This window comes from Pan paniscus, chromosome 20, assembly GCF_029289425.2.
Source record: "Pan paniscus chromosome 20, NHGRI_mPanPan1-v2.0_pri, whole genome shotgun sequence".
In the NCBI taxonomy this organism is placed as follows: domain Eukaryota; kingdom Metazoa; phylum Chordata; class Mammalia; order Primates; family Hominidae; genus Pan; species Pan paniscus.
In genome coordinates this window covers 40,802,518-40,821,249 of record NC_073269.2, presented here as the reverse complement: position 1 = coordinate 40,821,249, position 18,732 = coordinate 40,802,518, and the positions used below count along the sequence as shown (strand labels likewise).

Sequence of the window (18,732 nt, the reverse complement as noted above, 5' to 3'; positions counted from 1 at the left end):
TTTGTCTAATTTTAGGATTTAAAATTCAATCATTATTTTTAGATATTTTTATTTTTAAATATAAACACTAAAGTTGCAATATTACCTTGGGCACTGTTTTGACTGCATTCCACAAGTTTTTATTTGTCATGTTTTAATCACCATTCAGTTCAAAATACTTTCTAATGCTCCTTGTTATTTCTTCTTTGACCCATTGGTTATATAAAAGTATGTTTTGCTTTATTTCTAAATATGTGAAGACTTTCTAGATATCTCAGTTATTTATTACTAATTTAATTTTATTGTAGCCAGAGAAAATACACTGTATGTGTTCAATCTTTGGAAATTTCTTGAGACTTATTTTTTGACCCAGTATGTTTGCCCTCATGAACATTCCGTATTCACTAGAAAAAGAATGTGTGTTCAAATAATGTTGGATATAGTGTTATGCAAATGCCACTAAATCAAGATAAATCTTTTGCACTCTTGTTTTTTGCCTGCTTGTTCTAACAATAAGTGAGAAAGAAGTGTTAATATCTCCAATTGTGATTGTAATTTGACTGTTATCTTTCAGTTTGGTCAGTTTTTGCCTGTTGAAATTCTGTTATTAAAACATAAACATTTAAGATATTTATGTCTTCCCAAGAGAGATGCTAAAGAAAAGTGTAAAAAACCAAAGCCATTCTTATGTACATCAGAATATATGGACAAAAACTTTCACAGCAACATCATTATTGCAAGTAACTGAAAGCAATACAAAGGCACATCAACAAAAGATTGGACAGATAAATTGTTCCTTCAGTGGCAATGAAAATGGATGTTACAGAGATACATGGATACATGGAATACCCTGAGTGAATCTTACATTTATTTTGCAGAAGATATCAAACCAAACAGAGCACATATTATTCCATTCATGTAAAGGTCAGTAACAGCCACATATAAACTATGTTTTGGAGATTCATACACAATAGAAAAAACTATTTAAAAAGTCAGGTAATACTGATTTTAAAAATCGGGATGTTGAATTCATCTGGGTGTTGAGGGAGGAGCACATTGTGACCCAGACAGAGCACTCAGGACTCTGAGCACACTAATACTCTGTATTGCCTTCAGTGGTAGTTACATCAGTATCAACTTAAGAAAAATTTATTAAAATCTACATAAATAATAAATAATTTTCTATATGTATGTTATATTTCCCAATGCTATGAAATGAATTGTGTCTCCCCAAAATGTATGTGTTGAAGTCCTAGCCCCCAGCACCTCAGAATGTGACCGCATTTGGAGATAGAACCCTTTTTTTTTATTTTTGAGACACAGTTGCCCAGACTAGAGTGTAGTGGTGTGATCTCGGCTCACTGACCTCTGCCTCCTGGCTCAAACAATTCTTATGCCTCAGCCTCCTGAGGAGCTGGGCTTACAGGTGTGTGCCACCGCATATGGCTAATTTTTGTATTTTTAGTAGAAATAGCAGACGCCATGCATAAATACCAATTCTCTCCAAATTGATCTATTTCTCAATCTACAAATATTCTACTGGTGATCTCATCCAAGGTTGTGGCTGCAAGTACACCACTACAAGCCAAAAAATTATGTGTATATCTCCATCTCAGGCTTGTCTTCCAAACTCCATGGTCATATATCTAATATTGTATTTCTTCTTGTCTTCTCTTTGTATTTGTGTAGAACAAAAGAAAAAAAATTTTAAAGTAAAAGAATATTGTATTTGTGACCTATTTTTAGATGTCTAGTAGACATCACAGACCCAACATCTTTACCTCTGTTATGATTTTTGTTATGGTTTATTTCTATTTGGTCTTGAGATCCCTCTGTTGGAGTGGCTATTGGCCAAGACAGCCACTCTCTAGGAGAGCTCTGACCAGGTGGAAGTTACATTCAGGTGTGTGTCAGGTGAGACACAATAAGGAAGTGAAACCAAGACGCATGAAACAGAATACATTTATTATGCACAAGTCCCAGAAACATTAGGCTTGCCAATGGCAGGGGAGGGGGAGGCAACAGGATGTCTGGAGGCAAAAGGAGCTCAACTACCAGGTGCAGCGGGTGGGGGGTGGTGGAGGGGAGAAGGACTTGTGGGATTAGACCTTTGCCAAGGTCCATGGGCCTTAAGGTCCTGTATTAGTCCATTCTCACATTGCTTTAAAGAACTACCTGAGATTGGGTAATTTATAAAGAAAAGAGATTTCATTGACTCACAGTTCTGTAGCTGTACAGGAAGCATGGCTGGGAGGCCTCATGAAACTTACAATCATGGCAGAAGGTGAAGGGGAAGCAGGCATGCCTTACATTGCTGGAAAAGGAGGAAGAGAGCAAAGGGAAAGGTGCCACACACTTTGAAACAACCAGGTCTCATGAGCACTCACTATCACAACAGCAAGGGGGAAGTCCCCCCAACACATGATCCAATCACCTCCCACCAGGCCCCTCCTCCAACATGGGGATTACAATTTGACATGAGATTTGGTCAGGGAGGGACACAAATCCAAACCCTATCAGGTCCATTATCCCTTATGCTTTCCTGTGGGGGTTGTGAATTGGCTAGTTTAAAGAAAGCACATGCAAAACAGGGAGTTATATGACTCTGGTGTTGACCATTAGGTCCTATCCACATCTGATCTGTGGTCACACCTCATAGGGAACCATGAGAGAGAAAGAAAGAGAGGAAGTGTGTCTGGCTAGGAATGGTGGTGAGGAGAGATACAACACCCTTGATGACTACACATGCCCAGACAACTCATGGCAGCCCACAGTGAGGGCAGGGTAGCCCAGGTAGAACCAAGGGGCCCCTATGCCCTCACCAGTGCACATCTACCCACAACACTGCAGAGATCTGGTGCTGACCCAGGCTGGACTTGAGCCCCCCAGTTCCTGCCCAAAAGTCTAGTCCCTACCATTCACTCAGGAAGTCATTGAGGATCTCAGTCCAGAGGACTAAGTCTTGATCTTTCACTCCAGAGGTTGGGTTTCCACTATTCCCTTCACAGGCTGTGTACTCTCTTGGCCAAGGAGAACCTTTGCAAGCAGCTGCCCATGAACTTGCAGGCTCACTAGTGTTATAGGACCAAGAGGTTTTCATTTGCTTGCTGTGCAGTAACAGACCCATTACCCTGAGACAGCAGCGTTTGCAGCAGAGAAAGAGTTTATCAATTACAGGGCGCCAGGAAAGGAGATGGAAGGGGACTCTCAAATCCACCTCCCTAGAAGTTCTTGGCTGGGATTTTTAAGATCATGGAGGGCAAGGGGCTGGAGAATTGGGGCCATTGATTGGTTGGGGTTAGGGAGACAAAATCATCAGGATGTGGAAATTGCATTCTTTGATGAGTCAGCTCCTGTGGCATCCTTCAGACCAGCTGAGTCAGTAGTTTCATTGGTATGCCGGATCTCAAGGAATATCTCAAAGGGAAAACCTAATGTTTCTTAATGTTCAAGTTGTTATATATGGAGTAGTTAAGGGGAATTATAATCTTGTAACAGGGTTCACAGGTGTTCGAGTCTTTGAATGCAAGGAATTTTTAGCTTATCTGTGGTGGCAGATATCACAAAAATCATGCAAGGACCTTTTTTCTTTTCTTTTCTTTTCTTTTTTTTTTTTTTTTTTTTTTTTTGCTAATCAGCTATCATTAGTGTTAGTGTATTTTACATATTGCCCAAGACAATTCTTCTTCCAATGTGGCCCAGGGAGCCAAAAAGTTGAACCCCCATTATTTGAAGACAATCAGCACAAAACAACTATAAAAAAGCGGGTCAGAGAGCAAGCTGATGGAATGGTTAATGTTGAATGTGCTGCAACCTTGGCTTATTTTCATTTCTCCCTTCTTCCCTGATACATTTTTAAAGGTTTATAGGAGTGGTTTCACTAGCCTCGGAAATTTCCACCCGTGGCTTCTCCAGCAGATTCTCACCCTAAAGGTTGGAGAGCAGAGGATCTCGCTGGGCAACTCCAGAGAAAACCAGAAAATTTTGGTGCCACCCTTGTCCACTTGATTCTGGGCAGCCCAACATCACTCTTCTGTCTTCCCTATCGTGGCCCTATCTGGAGGCTTTTTTCTCTTCTCCCTGAAGGAGCATACAGAAATTCACAGAACTGACTCTAACTGTTCAGGCCACAGTCAGTTGAAGATCAATAAGGTAATTAGTTTCCAGCTATGCGTGGCCATACTTTGGGTGTCAGTAACACTATGGAATGATCATTCCATTTGGATTTGTAATCTCTGGGAACATCAGAAATATGGCCCATGGGAACATGCTGAGCTTCAAGAGTCTGAAATAATGTCTCAAAACTTTGGTGATCGTTGCTGGACACGTCCAGAGATGTAGCTACTTCCCCATCCCAGAGCCTGAGAATGAGGGTTATTCAAGACAGCGTGGCTGCAAGGGAAAGCTCTTCACCGTGTGGAGGTCTGAGAGCTATGTGACCCTTACCCAGAATTCTCTGCTGAGTGGCAGCAGTGCTTATCCAATGAAAGCACAGAAAGATGGGAGATTCCAGGTTTAGGGGTGAAGATGGTCAGGACTTCCTGTCTCGCTTTGTGGCGGTCATTTTGGCTGCCTTGCAGCTGTTTTACCTGTTCAGAAACTACAGAGGGCTGGGTCAGGAAAAGGAGGCGAAGGCAACAGGAAGCCTTGTCCCTACTGCACAGAGGTAAGACTGAGGCTCTGACGCTAGGCTCTGACGCTAGGCTAGGGTGCCACCCATTGTGATCTCGTGTCAGTGCTGGGCTGGAGGCTGCCATGTGGCTGTCCCCATCCTAGTCACTGCAGCTTCTGGAGCCATTCACCCACAGGCTCGCATCACGATGGCTTCAAGTTGGTGGTGTGTCCCTTGGGCCCTCACCCGCCGGACTCCTACTTTCAAATCTTAAGCCACACATTGTGGGAACCTGTTCAGGTCACTTCAGTCTAGGCCCTGGTGTTTAGGCTGGGGGAAGCGGGAGAGCTCATGGGTGATGAAGCCGTTTCTGAAAGCCAGTGTGGTGAGTCACAGAAGATTGTTACAGACTGAGGGATCAGCGTGTGCAAAGGTTTGGAGGGGCAGCTGGGCTGGCCTGGGGGCTGTGTGTACACAGAGTAGAGTGTGAAGAGAAGTCACACCTGCAGTGACAAGGTGTTGTACCTTAATTTGTCACAGAACCAAACTGGGCCCATTTGCCCATATACAAAGGAAAGTCAAACACCAGAAACCCAAACACCAAAGCACTGGGTTTTTGCAGCAATAAAGGTTTACTAAGAGTCAAGGAGACAGGAGGCCAGTCTGTCTCCTTGTACCAGCTTGGCCGCCATAGATTTGAGGGAGAGATTTTGAGGGTGGGGTTTTGGGCTGGACAGTGATTGGCTGGAAGACAAAGCGGTTTGGAGAGTCCCTTGGGCAAGGATTGTTGCCCCTACATGCTGCTTTATGGGTCATATGTTCAGAAAATGGTGTTAGCATGATCTGGAGGTGTTTTCAGCCCTCTAACATCAAAAGATCACTCATCTGATGAGTAAGTCTATTCTGTGCAGACTCCAGTCAGCCATATTGGTCCCAAGCAGTCTCAGCTCATCAGCCAACTTTGTTGCAAACAGAGGGGACTGTAGCAAACTATTTACTTCTCTACTGTTCTGCAAAACAAGTTCAGGAAATTTTGCTAGTTAACAAATTCTCTACCCCTGGGGCACGCTTTCACTTTCTGATGGTGCTTGGAGCCATGCAGGGTTGTGAACTGAGGAGGAACACAGTCTGAGTTAAGGGTTTTAAAGTTTCCCAAAAGCTGCTTGGAGGAAGAAGACTGGATGAGGTGCAAGTTGGACAGTGAGGTACAGGGAGATTGAGTACTTGTTCAAAGTTACAAAGCAGGTAAAAGGCATTATTGAGGACTGAAATATAGAGATTGTACAGTCAGTCCAAGGTCACCTGTTTCCACCACTGGGCAGATGTTCAAGAGAGGCCTAAGCCCATGGAGTCCTCCCATAGTTGCCTGCTTCTCAAGGTCTACCTCTTCCCACAGGTTCCTGTGGCCACAAAAGTGCTTATGGATCATACACAGGTGAGTGAGCCCTCACTGGTCCCAACCTTCCGTCCACGTGGCTATAGGATTGTGGTGCCTTGGGACTCAGCCTGTGTGCGACTCTTCCAGCCCTTGAGACTGGGGTTGCTTGAGAAACCCCAAGCCCAGGGTCCTCGGCCAGAGGGAGTATATATAATAATTCCTATGTATATCTAGCAACCAATAGAATGAGGTGTGGGAGGTTATCCTAAGCACAGGTACCACCATCTCCAAATGCTTGAAGGTAAGGCTTAGAAGGGAGTGTTCAGAGAATCACAGATCTCCTCTCTTTCTTGCTAGCAGGAGAGTAGGGGTCAGATCTGGAATGGCAGTCTGAGAAGTTGGGTGGTTTCTGGAGTTGATGGGAGCAATGGCATAGGAGCAATGAGGTGACATGACTCAGGTCTTAATAGGCTCCCTCTGGCTGCAGACTGAACAAATTTTGAGAGTGAGGGAGGAGGCAGGAAGATCATGGATGGGGCTACTGCAATAGTCTAAGTAAGTATTGGTGATATCTGGAAATGGAAAAAGTGGCTGGATTCCAGACCTTTTTAAAAAATAGGGCTGAATGCTGGATTTTCTAATGTTGAGGGTGAGAGAAAAAAAGGTAGCAGCTGGGCGCGGTGGCTCACGCCTGTAGTCCTAGAACTTTGGGAGGCCGAGGCGGGTGGATCACGAGGTCAAGAGATTGAGACCATTCCTGGCCAACATGGTGAAACTTCGTCTCTACTAAACATACAAAAATTAGCCGGGCGTGGTGGCACGTGCCTGTAGTCCCAGCTACTCGGGAGGCTGAGGCAGGAGAATTGCTTGAACCCGGGAGGCAGAGGTTGCAGCAGGCTGAGATTGTGCCACTGCACTCCAGCCTGGCAACAGAGTGAGACTCCATCTCAAAAAAAAAAAAAAAAAAAGGTAGCACTTAGGGATTACTCCAAAGTTTTGGAAGGAAGTGTCATAGGTGAGCAGTGACTGTCTGGGCCAGTGGTGTGGCAGTAAAAGAACTTACCAAGACAATTGTAGGTAAATAAAGGCAGATTTATTAGAGAAAGTAGGAAGATATGTTGCCCATAGGCAGGATCAGCAGAAGAGAAGCTGACTGCCAAGAAACAAAGGCTTGCTTGAGATTTTATAGGATAGTGTTTATGCTGTGTGCTGAAGAGGGTTTTGTGCAATACCGATAACACTATGGTTGCAGTGAGCTAGCATGCAGGTGTCTGGTGATAGGTGGGCACGGGAAGATTGTGAGTTATTTGTGCAGGAGGGCTGTGTGTCCTGGACCATGAAGAAAGGCAGACTTGGAGCTTATCTGCTTTTTCTTTTCGGTTTCTCCTCGTCCTGCCAGCCTGATTCCTTTTGCCTAATTAGGACTCCACAGAAATGAAGGAGAAGTTAGTAGTAAAAGTAATTTTCAGTGGGTATATGGGAGTTTTGTTTTGGCCATGTGAAGAGTGAGATATTTCAGAGAACACTGAGTGAAGACATCAAGTGGACTGGTAGACACAAAGGTCTGGAACTCTAGGGAGTCATTCAGAATAGAGACATCCAGAAGGTGGTGGCCACTTTGTAGACTTGAGGTGAAGCTGTGCATCACATTTAGAAGAAGAAATCTTCAGGTCATGATCTTCAGCTTTCAGCTGGCCAGGAAGGGGAGAGTGAGGGCCGAGGACTGGATCTATTGCTTGGGCACCTGGTTGGGTGTGGTGGGCATCACAGGCACAGATGAAGGGAGAGAACTGAGCCTGAAGGTTGGGTCTGGGGAAAGGAGGGTCTGGTAGGAGGCCAGGGCTTCTAAGGGAAGAATAGACATTCATGTGGATACAGAAGCATAGGAGTAATTGAAGAAAGATGGCACCAAGGACAGGGCCTTTACTTCACAGCTCTACGGACTCGCCAGGATAGTGGATTAGCACAGGGGCAAATGTGGTTGTCTGCTAGAGGCATTAGGAGGGCAGCAGTTTGCGGGGAGGTATCTAAAACCTGCATGTTGTTCTGGATGGCTGAGATTGACTAATGAAACAGAGCCAGAAGGTGAGGCTTTCTTAGCAGGATTAAGGGTTGCCCTTGGCAGTGAAAGCCATTGGAGTTCTTGGGGAAGTACTAGATTCTGTCTGAATTGTCAGGCATGTTCTTGATGCCATGTGGTGAGTAGCATGTGGGGAGGCTAGGGAGGGATCTATAGTTTGGGATAGGAAGATAGCAATATCTATGACATCTGGAGATATGAGAGAGGTATAGCCTAAAGAATGATGTGCACATGGAGAGGGATTGTGTCCTAGGGCTCTGGTATTTGGGACTTAAGGATGAAGAGTGAGCCCAAGTTTGGTTGTGTTTGGAAGGTACCATCTAGGGACTTCCTGGTAATTTCTTGGCAAGAAGGGGTGGGGCCCTGCGTGGCAGGCCTGGAACTTAAATGGTGTCTGTCTGCCCACCTGCTTCTTATTGTTGAGCACAGACACAGCGATTAATGGGTGATAGGAGGGAGTAGGCACAAATGACACCAAGGTCTGATACATCCTCTGGGTTGTGGATCTTGGAAGGAGTATGAATATGGGGTGGATTTATAGAAAGATGTACTGGGGGTCCTCAAGAGAGGCTCTTCATGGTTTCATCTGTCCCTATCATAACAGAGCAGTGTGACCTTTGAGGAAGTGGCCATGCACTTCTCCTGGAGGGAATGGAGTCTCCTTGATGATGTTCAGAAACTCCTATACTGCAGTGTGATGCTGAGAACTTTTCACTGATGGCCTCAATGGGTGAGACCCTCACACCCACCCAGATACTTTAGACTAGATTCTGCCTTTCCTTTTCCCCAAGGACAGATCCATCCTTCTCACATTAGGACAATGGACTCTACTTCCTTCCTCAGTTTCCTGGGTAGGTTCACTGGTTGGTGGGGCTGAGCCATTGCACTGTCCTATCCTCTTCCCAAGCAGCCTCAATACCTGCTGCCCCAAAGCCTTACTGGGAAGGGGATCAGGAGTCTTGCCGTCAGCCTTTATAAGCCCACTTTTCCCTTTCCCTGGCCAGGTGACCTCTCCGCCCCAGGTTCTGCCCCCTTCCTCTAGCTAATATATCCCCATGTCTTCCTATACCAGGAATTGCTGTTACCGACATGGTCACTATTTATGTCCTCCTCTGAGGTTGTTTTTGTAACATTTGGTTTTCTTACCTGTAGTCTGTTGCTCCAAGTTTCCCTGGGCCAGTGCTGGCTCCTCCCTTCTTCAGTTTTTCCTTTAGTTCTTGCATTATCCAGGTACTATTCTCAGCTGGGAGCAGGGGGAAGAGCTATGGGTGCTTCTTAGTGGGGACATGCGGCTCAGAGGGGTCCTGGCCCTATTAAGTGGCAGCTGAGAGGGCATGACATCAGGGCTGTGTTCAAACCATACCATGAACCAGTCCTGTTCCCACTACTATTTTGGTGCCAATGCCAGTGGTCACACCTCATTTCTACCTTTCTTTTCCCATTCTTGACGCTAGCAGCTTGCCATTTCTAGTCAGACTTTTGTCCCAGGGCTAATCCCCAACTCTCTGTATTGCACATCTTACCCACTCCTGTCCACTACTCCCTCTCACAGTGTTCTTCAACACTGGCCCACACATACTGTGTTGTGAGATGCACACATATTCTTAAGTAGTCTCTGAACGTGAGCCACTCTTTTGCCATTGGATTTTCTTGGGCCTGGACATACCTTTCTGCACACCTCTTGTGTCATCAGCAAATACAAGTACCAAAAACCATTGGCAGAGGAGGGAGTTGTAGACCCCACTCCTCCTCATTGTGCTGCACCTCATCCTTGTGTCCTTTGCCTGGTAAGGCTTCTCCCATGCTGTGACCTTTTGAAAACTATGAGTTCACAACAGCTGCTTCCTCAGTCTTACCCAAACTCTCTCCTCCTGAAAACAGTCCTGTGAACTCACATAGACTCATGCATTGGTGTGCAGATACACATTTGTGATGTCAGTGCCCCCTCTCACCAAAGTCCACGTGCACTTCACTGGCATGTCTTTGCTTTTAGGGTATTGGCATGAAGTGAAAGATGAGGAAGCACCTTCTCAGCCAAGATTTTCTGTAAAAGAATTGTCACAGGTCAGAGCCCCCCGAGGCCCTTTCCTCAGAAAGCCCACCCCTGTAATATGTATGTCTTAATCTTGAAAGACATTTTGCCTTTTGCTGAGGACAGGGGAAAATATCCCAGGAAGAAACTGTATACTTAGGGGCATGTGGAAAATGATCCTTTCAGTAAAGAGAAACCCTTCAGAAGGGATGTAGATAGGAGCTTTTTCGTGAAGGGCTGCAGATTTCTTGTGCCAAATAAGTCCTTTACCTTTGAGAAGGTTGGAAGGTACTTCCTGGTTGACTCAGGACTTCTCCAGCACCAGGCCACTTACAACAGGAAAAGCCATACAGCACCACTGAGTGTGGGGCAGCCATTCACAGTGAAAAAGTGACGAGAAGTGCAGTGAATTCAGGAAAGCCATAAACTGCAAACACACACTTGTTCAGCACCAAAGAGTCCACAGTGGAGAAGGGCTTTATGAGTGTATCACATATGTGAAAGCTATCAAATACAAACCCTTACTTGTCAAACACCAAAGAGTCCAAACTGGGGAAAGGGCTTATGAGTTCTGTGAATGTGGGAAAACCTTCAGCTGCAAATATGGACTTGTTCCTCACCAGTGAATTCACACTGGAGAAAGACCTTATTAGTGCAGGGAACATGGGAAATTCTTTAGCCAAAGTTCCAGTTTTACTGAACAACAAAGAATTCACGCTGGAGAAAGGTCTTATGAATGCAGCAAAAATGGAAAATTCTCTGTCCATGTACACAGAAATATCTTCAGGGATGGATTAAATGAATTTAGGAGCAACAGATATTAGAAATGCTTCACATCCTTGTTACTGTGATAGTGGAAGAGTATGAGGTTTATCCACATAAACCATGGACCAGAGAGACCTGCATTCAAATCCTGCCCCTGCTCATTAGACTGAGATACTCTGGACAACTTCCTCAGATCACTGACTGTGATATGGAGAAGGTGCTCATGTTTACCACACAGAGGTGGAAGGACTGATAAAAGTAGTAAAAACACATTGGGTCAAAATAACTGATGAATATACGACAAGATCTCTATTGGAAAAACGTAAACAACATTTAAGAACAGATGGGTAATATAAGTAGAACTGCTAAGAGAAGATCAAAAGGAAATGCTAGAAGCCAGGCGCATGGTGTCTCACGCCTGTAATCCCAGCACTTTGGGAGGCTCAGGCAGGCAGATCACTTGAGGTCAGGAGTGCAAGACCAGCCTGGCCAACATGGTGAAACCCCGTCTCTACTAAAAGCACAAAATTAGTAGGGCATAGTGGTGCACGCCTGTAATCCCAGCTACTCTGGAGGCTGAGGCAGGAGAATTGCTTGGACCCGGGGGCAGAGGTTGCAGTGAGCCGAGATCATGCCACTGCACTGCAGCCTGGGTGACAGAGCGACACTCCGTCTCAAAAAAAGAAAAAAGAAAGAAAAACAACAACAAAGGAAATGCTAGAAATAAAAAACATTGTTAACACAAATGAATGCCTTCAAAGGGCTCATCAGTAGACTGGACATAGTGGAAAAAAGAATCAATGAGCTTGAAGATATGTCAGTAGAAACTTAATACAAATTAAAGATCTGAACTGTCAGATTGAATAAAAAATAAGACCCAACAATCTTCAAGAAATTCACTTTAAATATAAAGATACTGGTAGGTTAAAAGTTAAGGGGTGGAGAAAGATATGCCATGTGAACATTCATCAAAATAAAGCAGGAGTAACTATATTAATATCAGACTTCAGAGCAAGGAAAGTTTCAGGGGTAAAGAGGGGCAGTACATAATGATAAAGAGGTCAATTCTCCAAGAAGATATAATAATCCTTAATGTGTATGTACATAACAAAGCATCAAAATATGTGAGGTGAACAACTTAAAACTCAACAGTGAGAAAACAAAATGACCCAACTGAAAAATGGTCAAAAGACCTGAACAAATACCTTACCAGAGAAGATATACACAGGGCAAATAAATATGTAAAGATGCACATCATATGTCATTCGGGAATATAATGAAGACATTAACAAGACATTAGCCTACACATCTATTAAAGTGGCTAAAATCTTAAAAACTGACAATACCAAATGCTGACAAGTACGTAGAGTGGAAGAACTCTATAAAGGATGCTGGGAATGCAAAGTGGTATAGCCATTGTTACCAACTGAATTGTGTCTCCCCCAGTTCAGTAGATAACAGCAGCTCTGTTCTCTTGGCCCTCTGTCCTCTTTTTCTGGCTTGCCTTCTTGCCGTGACTTCACATGGTTCTGTGGGGTAGACAGGGAAGAGAAAGGAAAAGGGGAGGCCTCAATCTCTGGTGTCTCTTCCTTTTCTTATATGGACATGAGTCCTAGCAGGTTAGAGCACCACACTTATTATTTAATTTAACATTAATTAGGTCCTTAAAGGCCCTTTCTCCAAATATAGTCACACTGGGGTTAGGGCTTCATATTTTGAACTTAAGTTCACACAAAAACTTTCATATGGATGACTATTGCAAATTTTTTTCATAATTTCCCCAAACTGAAAGCAACCAAAATGTCATTCTGTATGTGAATGGATAAAAAGGAAACAAAAACCAGTTGTACATCCACACAACGGAATATTATTCAGTGATAAAACCAAATGGGCTATCAAGACACCAAAAGACAGAGAATTCTTACACACATATTGCTAAGTGAAAGAAGTCAGTCTGAAAATGCTATGTATAGTATGAGGCTGGGCATGGTGGTTCATGCCAGTAAACTCAGCACTTTGGGAGGCTGAAGCAAGAGGATCACTTGAGCTATGGAGTTCCAGACCAGCCTGGGCAACACGGCAAAACCCCGTCTCTACAAAAAATACAAAAATTAGGAGGATGGGGTGGTGCATGCCTGTGGTCCCAGCTACTCGGGAGGTTGAGGTCAGAGGATCACTTGAGTCCAGGAGGTGGAGGTTGCAGTGAGCTGAGATCATGCCACTGCAACTCCAGCCTGGGTGACAGAATGAGACCCTGTCTCAAAAAAAAAAAAGTGCTATGTATAGTACGATTCCAATTATGTGACATTCTGGGAAAGACAAACTACAGATACAGTAAGAAGATCAATAGTTGCCAGGAGATTGGGGGAGGGTTGAATGGGTGAAATGCAAGGGATTTTTATGGCCATGAGGCTACTATGATACTGTTTGCATTTGTCAAAACTCATAGACCTGTCCAACACAGAGTGAACCTTAATGTATGCAAATTAAGGTAATAAATTCAGAGGTTGAAGGATCCCAGAAAATAATTTAGGCTGTAACATGCGAATCTATCTGTATTACAAATGTATGAGGCAACTTCACAGAGGGAGTAGAGGGAAAGCTGCTGACCTAAGTAACTTTAGAAATGAATGGAGTCTGTAAGACTAAAGGCAAAATGAACTACAAATATGCAGTGTACACTAGTTGATAAAGTTTTCACATGAGGGTACAGATTAACAATTCTGATACTGCTATACATGTATACTGGAATTGAACTATTAAATAAATGGATGCTGGACAGTGGGAGCCAGGTTTTCACTGTTGGAGTAGGAATTTATAGATTAGCAAGGGGAGGATGCTAGAATGATCTCTGTGGTACCAGATTAGAGTTGGAATTATCAGTAAGAATACATGTTTAAGTTAATATAGATACAGATGGCATATGCATGGTTAGTATATACACATACATTTCTTTGCTCTGTCGCTGAGAAGGCCTCAAAGAAATTGTACCCCAGTAGCAATGAGCACATCTGATGCCTAAATCTTGATTGTAATGCATTTATCTAATACAATTGTAGGGAGACCCCCTGAAACTATTGCTATGGAATAAAAGATGAAATGCTCCTGATTATTGTAAATACAAAATTGCATGCAGGATTGTGTAAAGACAATGCCAGGTTGGACTGTCAGAATGAGCCAACAGCACATGATGTGTTTCCCCCTGCAGAGAGCCTATAAACCGACGTGGAGTCAGGGAGGTTTCACATCACCAAGATTCCTATCCCAGAAAAGCAGATGTTCATAGCTCTGGGAATGGAATGCGACCCTTGTGGAGAGCCTATAAATGGACGCATGGGGGCGCCTGTTCATATGGATAAGATAGGGCTATAAACACCCTTATCTTGCCACGGCTCTTCTAGGTCTCTTTAGGGTTAAGACATACTCCCTTCTGAGATTTTGTGGTCTAACTGGTTGTCTAGTTTCACATCCTGCTTCTATTGATTGTTTGCAACCAGCTTTTGCTGCAATTATTACTACTGATTAGTATCTTACTAAATATAGGTTATGGATAGACTGTGTTTCTGTTTTAAGGCTCTGTTAGAAATTGCTGATGCACACACTATATTGTAATTCTTATCTCTGTATACTGTACTTCTGCATACAGATGTTCCCAGACACTTCTCAAAAGAAGACATTTATGCAGCCAAAAGACACATGAAAAAATGCTCATCATCACTGGCCATCAGAGAAATGCAAATCAAAACCACAATGAGATACCATCTCACACCAGTTAGAATGGCAATCATTGAAAAGTCAGGAAATAACAGGTGCTGGAGAGGATGTGGAGAAATAGGAACACTTTTACACTGTTGGTGGGACTGTAAACTAGTTCAACATTGTGGAAGTCAGTGTGGCGATTCCTCAGGGATCTAGAAATAGAAATACCATTTGACCCAGCAATCCCACTACTGGGTATATACCCAAAGGATTATAAATCATGTTGCTGTAAAGACACATGCACACGTATGTTTATTGCGGCACTATTCACAATAGCAAAGACTTGGAACCAACCCAAATGTCCAACAATGATAGACTGGATTAAGAAAATGTGGCACCTATACACCATGGAATACCATGCAGCCATAAAAAATGATGAGTTCATGTCCTTTGTAGGGACATGGATGAAGCTGGAAATCATCATTCTCAGCAAACTATCGCAAGGACAAAAAACCAAACACTACATGTTCTCACTCATAGGTGGGAATTGAACAATGAGAACACACGGACACAGGAAGGGGAGCATCACACACCAGGGCCTGTTGTGGGGTGGAGGGAGGGGGGAGGGATAGCATTTGGAGATATGCCAACCATGTTTTTAAAAGGACGTTAGCAAAACTTTGTCCAGAGACCCTGGGGGCCTCTCCTACCCATAGCCGTTTTGTGCATAAAGATAGTTCCAAAGGGAATCTTAAATCTTAGCCCATTTGAAATGAACTATGGGAGGCCCTTTTTAACTTCAGACCTCCTGTTTGATGAGGAGACATAAAATGCTCACTCATACTATCAACTTGGGCCAGGTTCAAAAAGCTCTCCAAGAATACGGAAATAAAGCATTGCCCTTTCCCACAGAGGAAAAGAATGGCTCCCCTGTTCACCCAGGATATTTAGCCCTCTTAAAAACTTGGAAAGGCTGGGCATGGTGGCTTACACCTGTAATTTCAGTACTTTGGGAGGCTGAAGCAGGCAGATCGCTTGAGATCAGGAGTTTGAGACTAGCCTGGCCAACATGGTGAAACCCTGTCTCTACTAAAAATATAAAAATTAGCCGGGCATGGTGGCAGGCGCCTGTAATCCCAGCTTCTCGGAAGACTGAGGTAGGAGGACCACTTGAACCCAGGAGGCGGAGGTTGCAGTGAGTCAAGATTGCACCTCTGCACTCCATCTTGGGCAATAGAGAGACTCCATCTCAAAAAAAAAAAAAAATTGAAGGGCTCCTATCAGGCATTGTTGAACACCCCCACTGCTGTTAAACTTCATGGAATCACTAGTTGGGTATACCTGTCCAGGATTAAATAAACCTGTTTCTTATGAGTCCCCTCAGGCACAAGAGGAGGACACCAAGAGCTACACTGTGAAACCCTAGAAGACTTAAAGCTATTGTTTTGAAAATTCACAGATTGCCAGGTGTGGTGGCTCACGCCTGTAAAACCAGCACTTTGGGAGGCTGAGGCGGGCGGATCACCTGAGGTCGGGAGTTCGAGACCAGCCTGACCAACATGGAGAAACCCCATCTCTACTAAAAATACAAAATTAGCTGGGCGTGGTGGCACATGCTTGTAATCTCAGCTACTTGGGAGGCTGAGACAGGAGAATCGCTTGAACCTGGGAGGCAGAGGTTGCGGTGAGCTGAGATTGTGCCATTGCACTCCAGCCTGGGCAACAAGAGCAAAGCTCCATCTCAAGAAAAAAAAGAAAAAGAAAAAGAAAAGAAAATGCACAGATAAGTACTCAAACCCTTGAAACACAGGCAGCAAGTATAGGAAAAGCCATAAGTGGACTCCAGGTCTCCCTGTACTCCCTAGCCAATGTTGCCTTAGAGAGCAGATTGGCTCTAGACTATCTTCTGGCTGAACAATTAGGAGTATGTGTGGTAGTAAGTCACACCTGTTGTTCTTATGTTAACAATTCAGGGATAATTGAACTGCAAGTTCAAAATATCTGCCAAGGCCAAGCACAGTGGCTCACATCTGTAATCCCAGTACTTTGGGAGGCCAAGGTAGGAGGATCACCTGAGCCCAGGAGTTTGAGACCAGCCTGAGCAATACAGTGAGACTGTGTCTCTATGAAAAATAAATTTAAAAAAATAGCTGGGCAGGGTAGTGTGCGCCCGTGGTCCCAGCTACTTGGAAGGCTGAGGCAGGAGGGTTGCTTGAGCCTGAGAGATCGAGGCAGCAGTGAGCATGATCATGCCACTGCACTCCAGCTTGGGTCACAGAGTGAGACCTTGTCTCAAAAAAGAAAAAAAAAAAGATTTACTAGCAGGCCACCTGGCTACATAATTTTACTAACCCCACCAGTCAAACCATCTGAGACTCCATCAAAGGATACCTACCAAGTACGACATGGTTTTTACTCTTACTATGGCCTTTAATAGCTCTGTTACCACTGATCTTTGGCCCTTGCTTGTTTAACCTCTTAGTAAAGTTTGTGTCTTCTAGATTACATAAATTGCATGTGAAGATGTCACAAGGCTTCCAACCCATCCCATCTTCTGACCCAGAAAATAAAGACATCCTGCTTTGGGCCCCTTATATCAGGTATTCAGAGATTTTTACTCCTTCAAAGCTAGGCAGGACCTATGCCCATAAGATCAGCAAGAAGCAGTTGCAGAAGATGGACCTCTACCCTTCTACAACCCCTTAAGATTAAGAAGGAGGGCCAGGCATGGTGATTGACCCTTGTAATCCTAGCACTTTGGGAGGCTGAGGCCAGTGGCTCACTTAAGGTCAGGAATTTGAGACCAACCTGGCCAACATGGTGAAACGCTGTCTCTACTAAAAATAGAAAAATTAGCCAAACATAGTGATGCATGCTTGTAATCCTAGCTACTTGGAAGGCTGAGGTGGGAGGATTGCTTCAACCTGGGAGGTGGAGGTTGCAGTGAGCCAAGATTGCACCACTGCATTCCAGCCTGGGTGACAGAGCAAGACTCTGTCTCAAAAAAAAAAAAAAAAAAGATTAAGGAGGAGTATATAATCTCTGAGGGGGGAATGAGGTCGAAGATCAGTGGGACTTGTTTTCTGAGCACCAGTCACAAGGCCCCGCTGATCAAAACAGTATCTAAGCAAAACAGGATGTAGCAAAGAAACTGGCCAAAACCAGCTAAAACCAAGATGTTGCCCTCGTTGCTCATTGTACATTAATTATAACTCATTAACATACTAAAAGAAACTCCCACCAGTGTCATGACAGTTTACAAATGCCATGCAACTCCCAGAAGCCACCTTATACAGTAATATGGTTTGTCTCTGTGTCCCCACCCAAATCTCATCGTGTAGCTCCTATAATTCCCACATGTCGTGGGAGGGACCCAGTAAGAGATGACTGAATCATGGGGCAGCAGGGAGGGGTCTTTCCCATGCTGTCCTTGTGATAGTGAATGGGTCTCACGAGACCTGATGGTTTTAAAAATGGGAGTTTCTCAGCACAAGCTCTCATTTTGCCTGCTGCCATCCACATGAGATGTGACTTTCCCCTCCTTGCCTTCTGCCATGATTGTGAGACCTCCCTAGCCATGTGGAACTGTAAGTCCAATAAGCCTCTTTCTTTTGTAAATTGCCCAGTCTTGGAGATGTCTTTATCTGCAGCGTGAAAGCTGACTAATACATACGATTTTAAAAAGGGAGGAACCCTCAGTTACTGGAACCTCCACCCCTTTTTCAGAAAACTCATGAATAACCCACCTCTTATTTAGCATATAATGCAAGAATAGCCATAAATATAGCTAGCCAGCAATCCACGAGGGCTTCTGCTACTACTCTGCTACAGAGCAGCCATTTTCCTGCCCTCTGTGGCTCTAATAAACTTGCTTTCACTTCGCTCTGTCAGCTTGCTCCTGAATTCTTTCCAGCGCAAAACCAAGAACCCTCCTGGGCCGAGCCCCAATTCTGGGGTTCACCTACATCAGAAGCACAGGGTAGGCCACATAAGCTTACCAGAACTTACAGCATTATTTTTATTTCATTGTTGTATTTTGATGGAAACTGATCTGTGAAAAGTGAAACTAGTTTTCCCATTTATAAGCAATACAAGATTCCCTTTATGAAAAAACCAATTTAAGTAAACAAAATGTGTGTCAACTTAAAGAATAGTGGTTTATACTAATGGTCACAGCCAACGTCCCC

The 18,732-nt window shown here is 44.0% G+C and overlaps 1 protein-coding gene across 1 annotated transcript in view; it reads left to right on the top strand.

Annotated features, from left to right (window-relative positions):
* Positions 1–18,732, top strand: part of ZNF599 (zinc finger protein 599) — an 82,455-nt gene that overhangs the window by 27,199 nt on the left and 36,524 nt on the right. The window contains exons 8-12 of the mRNA XM_008969229.6: positions 3,841–4,131; positions 5,988–6,026; positions 8,654–8,779; positions 10,043–10,113; positions 16,005–17,145. The gene's annotated coding sequence lies outside the window, so the exon portion shown is untranslated. The remainder of the gene's footprint in view (positions 1–3,840; positions 4,132–5,987; positions 6,027–8,653; positions 8,780–10,042; positions 10,114–16,004; positions 17,146–18,732) is intronic.